This window comes from Phoenix dactylifera, chromosome 3 (assembly GCF_051530095.1).
Source record: "Phoenix dactylifera cultivar Ajwa chromosome 3, Ajwa_hap1_PhDact_Kaust_v1.1, whole genome shotgun sequence".
NCBI lineage: Eukaryota > Viridiplantae > Streptophyta > Magnoliopsida > Arecales > Arecaceae > Phoenix > Phoenix dactylifera.
The window spans coordinates 9,605,791-9,618,278 of record NC_143192.1 but is presented as its reverse complement, the minus strand read 5'-3'; positions in this window follow the sequence as shown (position 1 = coordinate 9,618,278).

Below are 12,488 nucleotides of genomic sequence, written 5' to 3'. Positions count from 1 at the left end.
TCAATTCAATAAAAGATCGGATCGAATCGAATCGGATCCATCGCTACAATTTTGAACCAACGGGTCATTTGGGTCGGATCGGATCCATATATAACCTAGACCTAACTAAAAAAATCGGATCCAGTTCGGATCTGGATCGGGTCCAGTTTGAATCAATCCATCCATAACTTCAGAACTTGTTTGCACCTTCACGGGCTGCGGCCTGCAAGTCAAAATAATTTTACAGATTCGGATCGGATCGAATTGTAGGATTAAAAATTCAAAATTACTGAAATTTCAAATAGGTCGGATCGGATCGGATCTGAATTTAGTAAATCCAGACTGGTCAGAAAAATTAAACGGATCTAATTTTAGGATCCAACCCGACTTCACAGGTACTTCAAAATGGATCAAGCCAGAACTAAATAGGTCGGATCAAGTCATAAGTCAACTCGACCCTTATAATATGGTGGGAAGATAAGTGGATTAGGAAGTCTGGCCTGGACTCGGAGTGCTTAGATTGGACATAACCTTTTTGGTGGGTCATGGACTCATGATGTGATGGAAGAAGAACAGGGGGAAAAGGAAAATCGAGTTGAGGGGTGGGGAGCATAATGGAGTTTTACATCAGGGGGTTTCTTTAGCAGTGTCAAATTTGAGGAGACTGTTTGGTTCACTCACTTACTCCTATGTCTGATTGTATTATTTTGTTTACAATATTATTGTTGTTGGATTTAGGTATTTAGAAGAAAAAAAAACAGATATACACGATTCAACTAGTTTTTTGAGTTATTATTAATCATGAATTTTCTTATGATGTGTTATGTATAACACAAAGTATTGCATCCTTGAGAGAGGATTCAAGTTCTTGTTGTCATTAGCCGGGCATTAATGGGATGGTAGTGATTCCGGGCAGGTATTATTAAGAGGTTTTTATATCTAATAAAGATCATGGTAAAATGTAAAACCGGCTAGAACCTAAAATCAAATTTATGCAACCCATTGGGCTAGCTTATTATGCCATTGAATCGAGTAAATCTAACTTCCTTTGATGATTTTAACGGATCATAATTAAGTTGAACGTTCGAATTTAAGAAATTCAGGAATACTTTATCTACATACATTGAAAAGTTTCGATCGCTAATATTGTAATTGTAGCAATTTTCCATGCAATTTGTGGCTTTAAGGTCAATCCATATGTTGGGATATTGGAATGCAAGTAATGAACCAAATGGAATGCTTATAAAAGTAAGCATCTAAATAATTGTTTTATAATAAAAACTACTATTCCTTTAGCTTTTTTCTTTCTTTCTTTCTTTCTTCTTCTTCTTTTTGAAAAGATACTCTTGTTTTACCTTCATCTCAAAAAACTATAAGTACTTATATATGGCAAGATATATGATATATTTTGCTCCACTATAACAAAATTTGATATAAGAACATTTTATATTGCTCTCCAATAACCACTATTACCTATAAATATACTAAACCTACCCATCCTTGTTAATTAAGAAGTTGATTAAGTACCAATGTATCAACAAGTATTTGACTGGATTGCTTACATTGATATGGTCTTACTAGTTTAGAACATGATTCTTATTATGCCATTGATCACAAAGATGTTAATAGAAGGTTGTGATTATGACTTAAGAATCGAAGCATCAGGCTCCAAATAATCTATAGCATAATTAGACATCGATTAAACATGCAATTCGGGTTGGAATCATTATGTTTAAACTCTCACATTTCATTCCACTTGTCGACTTCATTTCTAACAAATATTTGGGACTTTATGTATCAAGAACTTGAAAGTCCAGCTTCCACATCTTGCAAGAAGGAAACTAAACCAGTGATTTTCTAGGCGGGTTTCTTTTTCTCATACAAAACAAATGTAATTATCTAGATAATAGTGTTCCATACCGAGCTATCATCACTTTCCCCTTTTGATGATCTTAGCATCTTTTTACTGTGATTTTACATGGCTCAGCTAGAACATACATTTAGCCTCATATTGGCAAAAGTCCTAATAAACTTGAATACGTTAAGCTTAAAGGGATCAAGTGAATTTTTTTCTTAGGTTGGATCTTGGACATTGAGAACATCACCCCCTCCCATCAGCAAAGTTCACATACACTACACAAAAAAAGAAAATTTTCGACTCTAATTTGCCGACGCTTATTCCAAGCGTCGGCAAAAAAAATTTTCCATCAACATTTGCCGACGCTTTTTAAAAGCATTGGCTAATGACGACGCTTAAAAGCGTCGTCGAAGTTAATATGTCATTGACGACGCTTTCAACGACGCTTTTTAGCGTGGTTAACTAACGACGCTTTTAAGCGTCGTTAAAAGCATCGTCGGAAGCCAAAAAACCACCTCATTTTAGTCCCACATCGGCGGATCTGAAAAAGAAAGAACTGTTTATATAGCCAAACCCAACCGCACTGCACGGATGGAATGAAGGTACCGATTGGGGAGGTTATTTGTATTTCTCTTTGTGCTCCATCAGCACCATAGAATGGAGGAGAAGATGCAGACCGCCAATGGTAATTTTATTGGCAAATGGTAATTAGCGACGCTTTAAAGCATCGGAAAAGAGCGACGCTTTTAAGCGTCGCTAAAATTGAATTAGCGACGCTTTTGAAAGCGTCGGAAAATATTTTTTCCACTGTAGCATAGGCGATGCTTTACCGATGCTTTATAAAGCATCGGGATGGTTTCTAAAAGCGTCGCTAATGTCCAAGTTTTTTGTAGTGATAACAGGTAGATTGCATGTTAAGATTTGTCCATTATTGCAGATTTTGAGCTTGGTTTTTGTGAGTGTTTTGTACCGATCATGATATTTCACCACCTCCAGCAAAGTCCAATTTCTATACTCTTCTAAACACCCTACTTACTATAATACTTGTCACACCCCTGACCCGAAATCACGAACCAGCTGCGGCAACCACCGCACACTCATAGAAAACTCTCCCCATGAGCATACAAGGCAATTCATCATGATATCATAATCAATCAACAAAAATAATTTAAATAATATCGATCAAATTCTAATTAAATAACACAACTAAAAGTCTTATAAAACTAATGATATTTCAAAATCTTGCATCAACTCTAAAACAAAATCTAGTCTAAATAAATATATCAAAATTTTGTCTCTAATCGCTCTTCTATGATAAATCCTCGAGTCGAGCTAATTCTTTGAATTTATAAAAATAATAAAAAATCATATAATAAGCTAAACAATCTAGTAAGTAATGAATACCTTAACTAGACAATTCATATAATAATATAAAATATAAATACAAATTATAATGAATCAGTATAAAGATATAATCAATTCCGTTTCAAAACACAAATTCATTAAAATCCATATTTTTCAAATATTCATATATGAAATCATAAATCTGATTCGAAACTAATCACATTAAACTCAACAGTCTTAAACTATAGCCACACTTATACCCTATGGCTAGGCCATAAATAGAACCATACTTATACCCTGCAGAACACCGCACTATACCCTGCAGAGTGGGCCAGAATACCGTACTTATATCCTACAGAGTAAGCTAGAAGCAGAATCAATGAGCTCAATAATAGTTAGAGTGCCAATGCATTGTCCCAAATTGGCAAAGTTCAAAATATAGTCAAGCTGATAGTTCAAATATGATACGTATCAAAATTCTTTTTACATATATATCAAGTCCAATTAAAATATGCATATATGATGTAAGATCAGGAAACAATAGAACAATAGTCTGAAAAATATTATTCCAAATTATATATCTATTTTTCATTCGAAACACCGTCTCATAAAATTCATAAATCATATATAAATTGATCAACAATTTATTTGATATAAAAATAATATAACATAAATAAAAAATCTACAAAGGCAAATCATTACTTACTTTGCATGAACAACGAGCAAACAATCCAACTAATCTTGAAGTCCTCTTTTAGAACCTAATAACTGAAATTATAAAATTTAATCATGATTAATTTAAGAATAATAATTCTAAGTCTCGATAACCTCATAGGGTTGACTAAGGGAAAGTGCCCAACATTCCGGTCTGTCCAATCCAAGTGATTTTATCGAATCATGCTCAAAATATGGCACAAATGGTTCAACAAAGATCAAGGCGAACAAATTTAACAATGTTTAGCAGGGGCCAGAGTTGGGCTAACATGTCGGCTGATGATCCTGGATCAAGGCCATTCACCAAAGTTAATTCAAAATCACAGTAAAGAGTTCCTACCAGATCCAAGTATCCTAGAGAGTGTAGAGAGAGAAAGTCCAATAGAAAGAGCAATAAGAGAGAGAAAGTGTGGGAAAGAGAGAGAAATGAAGCTTTTATCTCTAACCAGGGAAAAGGAAGAAAAGAGGGGGATTGCAGGCGGTGTTTGGGGTCAGGGATCTAAGGTCAGCCAATAGACGGCTGGTAGTCGGCGGCGACTAGCGGTCGGCAGTGACTAGTAGCCGGCGATGCCAAAACTAGTCAAAAATAGGGGTTCCAACCCTTCAAGTCATGAAATAGGGCCAATCTAGCAATTGGATCTCTAGCCATGACCATAGGTCGCTGCGAAGGAATGGAGAGAGGCCTCAGCGATAAGAATCGGCACCAGAACCTGCCGAAATCGAAAAAAAAAGAGGTTGATTTTCGAAAATAGGGGAAACATGGCATCTCCCTTTTTCGCCAAAAATTCGGCGATCTCCGATCGAGATTGGACTTCCAAGGGTCACTGAAGACGGAGAAGAAGGCAGATCTAATGATTTCGAGTCCTTACCTGGATTCCGACGATGATTTCTTGCAGTTATGGTGCTAGTAGCGATTATCGATCGGAAAAGAAGAACAAAGAAATCTGACGACAACTATGATAAGGGGGTTGGAGTTCTTCAGTGAGATCAAAGGGAAGGTCGGAGGGCTCTAAATAGAGTCAAAGAGCATGGGAATTCATCACTTGGTTGGATTTCTTCTGATGAGGTTGGGAAAAAAAAGGCTCCGATCAGGAGTCTTCTTCCCTCTTCACACGTGCCAGGCACGTGCGAGTTTTTTTTTTCTGGCTAAATCTTTCTCAACTAGGTCGGTCAAATGGACCAGGCCCAGTTCACTAAAAGGGTCGGGTATTATAAAACTACTAATATATTAAAAAAATATATTACCTTGTCTCGTTGAAGATAAAGAGTATTGCATATTATTGTTCCTTTTTTTCACCCTTGTGATGGGATGGAGAAGAAGGATGGATCTATAATGATTTTTGATGTGCCACTAGTGTTCAAATTGGAAAGGATGGATGGCAAGGGGTTTTATTACCTAGACCTTTGTTCGTCCGATTTCTGTCTAACTAAAAATATGCTAAACAGATCGTTGTTAGAACCGACGAACAAAAGTTAAATTTAAATTTACTCTTACATGTTCTACTCGAAGAATAGTGGTTGTAAGAGGTCGATCCACAGGGAGGTGATTGGAGTTGCATAAAAATTAGAACATTCACTCGGATTCAAAATCGATTTTTGAATAATAGAAGAAAAACATTATATCGGGGATGATGATGAATTCTCTAGTCTACTGGAGAATTATTTTTTTATTTAAAAATAATAAAAAGACATGTACTTAGATTTAAAGAGCATTTATATTTTTAACTAATCAAAGAAAAGCTCTGGCATAAATAAAAATGGATGAAAACAAGAAAAAACTGCATAAAGGAAAATTTAATGTATTGCATAAAAAGAAAAATTAAACCATTGCATGAAGAAAACAGAAATTAAACTAAACCTAGAACAAGGATTGCATGAAAAAGAAATGATAGTTTTGATAAAAATAACATCGATTACAAATAACAATGGAGATTAGACCTAATACTTCTTCTCTTTTGTAAATAAAATAAAGAAAAAGAAAGTAGAACAAGTCACTTTTCTTCTCCCTCTCTCTCCCACGGTGGAGCTCCCAAAATAAAATACTTTCTTTATTCCTTTCTTCTTCCCAAGAACAGAGCCTTGCTCTGTTTCTTCTTCTCAACACCCAGCCGACTCCTTCTTTGGTTCCCACCCCAACCGAGCACACCCCCCTTCCTCTTCCTCCTTCTCCTCTTATAGCTGCGGACGGCCTGGAATCGGAAGGTGGGGACGCGGGGAGGAGTTGATCACGGACGAGATCCGGGCGCTGGGATCACGGGCGAGCTGTCACGTAGTGGATCACGGCTGGGATTCCGATGCGGAGGAAGGGCTGAAGCCGAAAGAGCTGAGATGCTACGATTGCGGAGGAGAAGATCACGGACGCGTGAGGGGAGTCGCTGATTTGGGAGGCTGTGAGCTTCCTTCTTTGGGCTAAGAGGGGGATGCGAACGGCTTGAATCCGGAAGAGGGATCTGAGGCTTGGATTTCGGTTTGGGATCTGTCTTGCTGGAAGGGGGGCTGAAGCCGGAGGTGCACGGAAGGAAGGCACGGATGAGGACTTCCTTCTTTGGTTGCTGGGAAGGATGCGAAATCACGGATGGTCGGGATGCGGCTACGATCCGGGAAGAGCTGAGAGCGTGATCGTCGGGAGGAAGGAGACGCGCGGGATGGAGCGGAAGGTGGGCTGCTGGCACGCGATCTCGGCTTGCATCCCGGCTGGAGCTGGGAGGAATCGCGGAGGAGGATGGCGTTGAAGATGTGGACGCGAGCGGCTTGGATCACGGAAGCGAATCGGGAAGGAGGATAGCTGCGTTGGAAGGAGCTGGGAGACACCAAGTTCCATTCAATTAGTCATATAGAAAAAATAGTGTGATATGAAATTTGGCTTGTAGACGGGTCATCTTGGAGGTCAAGTGCAATTCTTTCGAGTCATGGGTCACCCAGCACCTTATAGTTATGATATGGCCAAATTAGATTTGCCCAAAATTCTTTCCCAAAAGCACAAAGAAATTGGACCCGATTCGAATCCGAACTCGACTCGGATCCGAACCCGACTCGGACCCGATTTGAAGTCAAATTTGTACTCAATGTGCATTTTATCTCTAATTTATACTAATCTATGTTAAACCCAAATATAATATTAATCCAGTGAATTTATCATTATCGGTTAACAATAACACTAATTTTAGTAACATGTAGGTCGCACTTTTGTGCTCTCATCAACCTTCAAGGACTTTTACCGCTAAGGTGCCGTCTTTTCAAAGAAGGGAGCAGTAACTACGATGCTACACTAAAGACTATAACTTAAAATGTAATCAAACATGAAAAAAAAAATTTGAGATAAAGTAAAGTACTAATCATTTGATTGGTGAAGGGTATGTTCTTCAAATTACAATTTAGTACATCTCTTTATTAATCATCAGACAGTTGCCCATTTCTCATATTGCACCTATCATTTTTTATTACCATCACCGATTCCACTTTCTATATTTTAATTCTTCGGTAACCGTCTCACGTTCTTTTCTACATCTTCATTCTATATCTAGCTGATGGCTTAGTTGCATGAATAATATAAAATATAATTAGCCTTTAGATCAATATGTAACCTCTTAACTGGATAATAATCATAATCAGCCTATGCTTCTGCCCTCTTCAGGCCTCGACCGATGTCTTGATTAGTCGCTTGGCCTAGTTTGACCAATCGTTCTAATTAGTATTGCTTGGTCTATCTTATGTAATACGCGGTAACACAATCAGCATGCCTAGTCTATCCTCGATCCATCTTTTTACTATTTCGGCCTTCCTCAAACTTGAATATGACATCATTTAAGCTGATCTCCATTATAATGTAAATTGTCTTATTCAATACTTCTCGTTAGTGGCCTCTATGCTCATCTTGTTTAGTCAAGATTCAACGCTCAATCTATTTTTCATTACCAAGACAAGAGTCTTTGATGATTACTTCATTTTGGGTTTGCCACATAGATACTATCTAATCAACCTTTGGCGTTATATCACATGCTAAGATATAATGTAAACACCCAAATATACACACACACACACACACACACATATGGATACATACATTACACACGCACATATACCCACATATGTACATACATACATATGTACCTACATAACATATATATAAAGAGATTTGAAGATTGCACTTTTTCATACTTTATGCTATAGTTTTAAGTTGAATTTAAATATTTTGTATATCATATGGATGCTTTTAAATTAAAAATCGAGTAAACTAGAATCATAGATTGTTCTATATGAACTAATATAATTGGTATGAAGTAAATTAATATTTAGAGATATGATTAGTTTCATGAGAAAATAATTTTTATATTTGAATGAATTATACATATAAATTCATATTATCAGCCTCTCCACCCTCCTCCTCCCCTCTCCCTTTGCAAAAGAAGTAGAAAGCCCCAAAACCATTCTTAATTTTGGATAACATAGCTTGTATATAACTTAAAAAGTACTTCTTTATTGCCCAATCATTATTTATATGTATATTATATCAAATATCAATGAGGTTGTGTAATCCTTGGGTGTTCAAGGAGAAATATAGATATCTAGAAACAAAACTTTTTTTTTAATAAATGTTTATACTATATCATCAAAAGTCCTTCCAAGTCATGTTGGATGGCAAGGATTGTCTCCATCAACTTATGGGATCACTACTCATAAATAATATGAATTCTTTAAAATCTTTTCTGTTATATATATATAGAACACGTCAAGTTACTCGAGATGGTGACAAGCATCCTCATTAACTAAGATTATGTCTATATATAACACTGTACATCATTTATCAACTAGTAGAATGAAAATCAATGATTAGATATCTCTTTCTATATATTATATTATTTTACATTGCTTATAATAAGGTTAATCTCTTTTGTATGTATAATAGAACATGTGGTCTTCTATTATTTGTATTTCACGTAGTATTTCTAAACAAAAGTTTATGGAATTAGAAGCGCCATAGACAATCACTCTAAGCAAATTTCTTTTGATAAAAGAATTAAAATTTTTCCAATGGAAATGTTCTTAACTAAGCAAATACAATTAGACATAAATGATAAATATTAAGATTTATTCGTTTTTCATTATTTTCAATATACTATTTGAAAAAAATAGTGGCCGCAAGTATAAAGATATGGAGTTAGAGACTGAGAGGTTGTGTTACCAAAAAAAATGAGAGAATCATGAAAAGAAGAGGGCTAGAATTTCTAACAAGTAGTAATTAAGCAAATTATAGGAGTATGGAAATAATTTAATGCACACAAAAAGGAATCACCTTACAATGGACACTTAATCTCTTTTGATGGATAGTACAGTATCATTTTATATTCTTCTTTGCATTTTTCTAACAAAGTAAAAATGGATTAAAAATATAAATTCACTTGCTATCACAATTTGATAAACTTGATATCAAATTTCTTGATTTCTTTACTAAAGAATAATTTCAATACTTGATATATATATATATATATATTGATTTTAATAACCACCAAGTATTTCAATGTAACTATTATTAAACTTGCATATATATTAGCAAAAAGGATTTTTTGCATGAATACTCTCCTAAATATCGAATTTTGCATGAACACCCTTCCAAAATTGATATTTGCATTTATACCCTTGTAAAACATTTGTTTTGCCATTCTACTCTTTTTTTATTTTTGTTTTTGCATATGTATCCATGCTATCTAACGATGTTAAAAAATTAATGGTTTTAAATTAAAATGACTAAGATACCCTTAATGAGTAGACATGCAAATAGATCGTGATTCTGATCGAAGAAGAAGATAGGAACAATAGCATAATTTTAAAATTTTATTTTATTTTTAATTAATATAAATATGATTTTTCTTAACACCGTTAGAACAACTGTTATATTATGGGCATTTGTACAATGACAAAATTTTATAAGGGTATGCATGCAAATATCAATTTTGGAAGGATATTCATGCAAAATTTAATATTTAGAAGGGTATCCATGCAAACAACCCTAGCAAAAATTGCTCATGCAGCACATGGATAACTCCATTTCTTACATGATATATTACATAGTGCAATGATTTTTTTTCCCCTGAAGGCATCAATGTGAAGCTCGTTTTAGAAGTATATATAGATCATACCTCCTTATTTAAATTTTTAGTATGCTAGTTTTATTAAATCAACAATCTATATGTTGTGTTTACGAAACTTAGCATTCAATTTATCACTCTAATAAAACCTACATGGGGTATAGTGAAATAGTAATAATGCATATGGGAGAAATGTACTAACTAATCACAAGTACACTATTTTCCTCTCTTTGTTTTGAATTTCTTTTGTTGATTACAATCAATTGATCCAAATTTCACTTTTTAAATTCTGTTTTTATGGCTATTTTTTCATCTATTCCTTAGCATATGTACATACGAAAATATAAGTGTGTACATAGAACAGAAAAAAACCCTATAAATGGTATAGCTATGCATAAAATAAGGTACTAGTGTATAAAATTATATATTGAGAAGCTTAGAAAGTACAGAAAAAAAATTCAAGCAAATGAAGGCACCGTTTAGAAGGGGGATAATGGAGTTTATCCTAGGGATGATTTCTAACAACTCCATATATTATGCAAAAAACTTTAGATCATTTATTCAGTCAAACTCTTATTATTATACTTATATTCGATATAACACCTAGGATCCTATGGTACAAGTTTAAAACCAATATGACTTGGCTTAAATACCTCACTTATACCCTCTATTATATGACTTGGTTTAAAACCAATAACCACCAAGTAATTAACAAAGAAAATGACCAATTTAGACCTCCAAAAATATAAAATAAAATAAAATGTAATAATACTATAAAATATTATCATATAATATCAAAATTTAATGTAATCTTATCATATAATACAATACCATATAATACAAAGAATAAAAATCCACTTTTTGATTTATTTTATCCATTCTATGATGAAATAAAGAGACATACATGTTACACCATGATTTTAAATCAAAAGAGAGATTTCAAGAAATATCAGGTTTATTCACTCTATCAACAATCAAGTCAGATCAAGTGCATAAAGATGATCTACCTTTTTCCATTGATTCCTATAGGTTGGATCAAAAAAATTCTTAAATGAAGTATTTAACTCTATAAATAAATCGAAAAAGAAATCTTTATTGGTTCTATCTCTTTTTATTTATGAAGAGAATGAATCTTTTTATTGAAGAATCAAAAAACGTTAATTTGGATCTATTACATTGATGACTAGATTTATTCCCACTTAAGCTTTGTTAGTGGCCTGGCCAAGTTTATAAATTTTTCTAATTCTTGAGGTTAGCAATGTACAACAGACAAATAAGTTCATTTTCTTTTCTAGACTCATTACTTGTTTTCATCATGTGAAAGTTAGAATTAATTTCTGTTTAATTACTTTTATCCATGTGGGGAGGAGAAAAACATTTTTACTTGGGCATAAGTTTATTCTGCACACAACAGAGGGTTCCATTTTTCTCTTAATAGGAGTTCTAAGTATTGTTTTATATGATTTTAATGAAGCATTATTAGATTTTACAAGAATAGCTAATCAATCATAGCCTATAACATTAAAAATAATATAATATAATATGATATAATGTTATTAAATTATATTTATATAATAACATCATTATAATATTAATCATAAATATAATATCATATAATATGTAAATATTATTATAATCTTAATATACAAAATAATACTACATAATATCATGATATATAATACAATATCATAGCATAATATTCTAAAATTTAATACTACATGATAATATTATCATACTATAAATTATATAATAGTATTATCATACTATACTATATAATATATAAAGAATAATAGGGATTTGAAAACTTGTTCAATTTTATAAAAAAATATATTTTTTGTCCACGTATCTCAAAATAACATCTAAAAGCCATTCTTTATCCTCTATCAACTTCCAAATGTATAATAAATATAACTACAACCATTGCTTAGCATAACATCATTTTTATCCAAATTGAAAAATTATACCTATTTATGCTTATATAAATTAATATCTTTAGTATAACTTTTTCTTATCCTCAACAAGAAAATCCATACTTGATCCAAATAATGCCTAAGAGTCGGGATTGGAAGTATAATCTAAATAGATATTTTAAATTGTCGTTAGTTTACTTACCTCGTTTATCTTGCTAACAAAGAGATGAACAAATTGAAGTGCATGTGCCAAAGATGGTAGTATTTCTAGAGATGGCGGAGTTTCATATTATGATATAAAATAAAAATAATAAAAAGATAAATAAAATTGTAAAATATACCATGATATAATAAATCTTTTTGTCTTTTGGTGAATAATCTAATGGATGGACAAAATTTAATACCTTTTACCATTTGCAACATAGAGTCGGTTTAGGTTTCAATTTATTGAGTCCACATCTTTTTCTCAACATCAAACATGTGGATGAGAAAATATTCTAATGTACAAAAGAAATAAAATTTTAATAGAATCTAAATTTAAGAAAAAATTACTGTTAAATATTGTTAGGGTCGAGATAGTTTTAGGGTTTTAATATT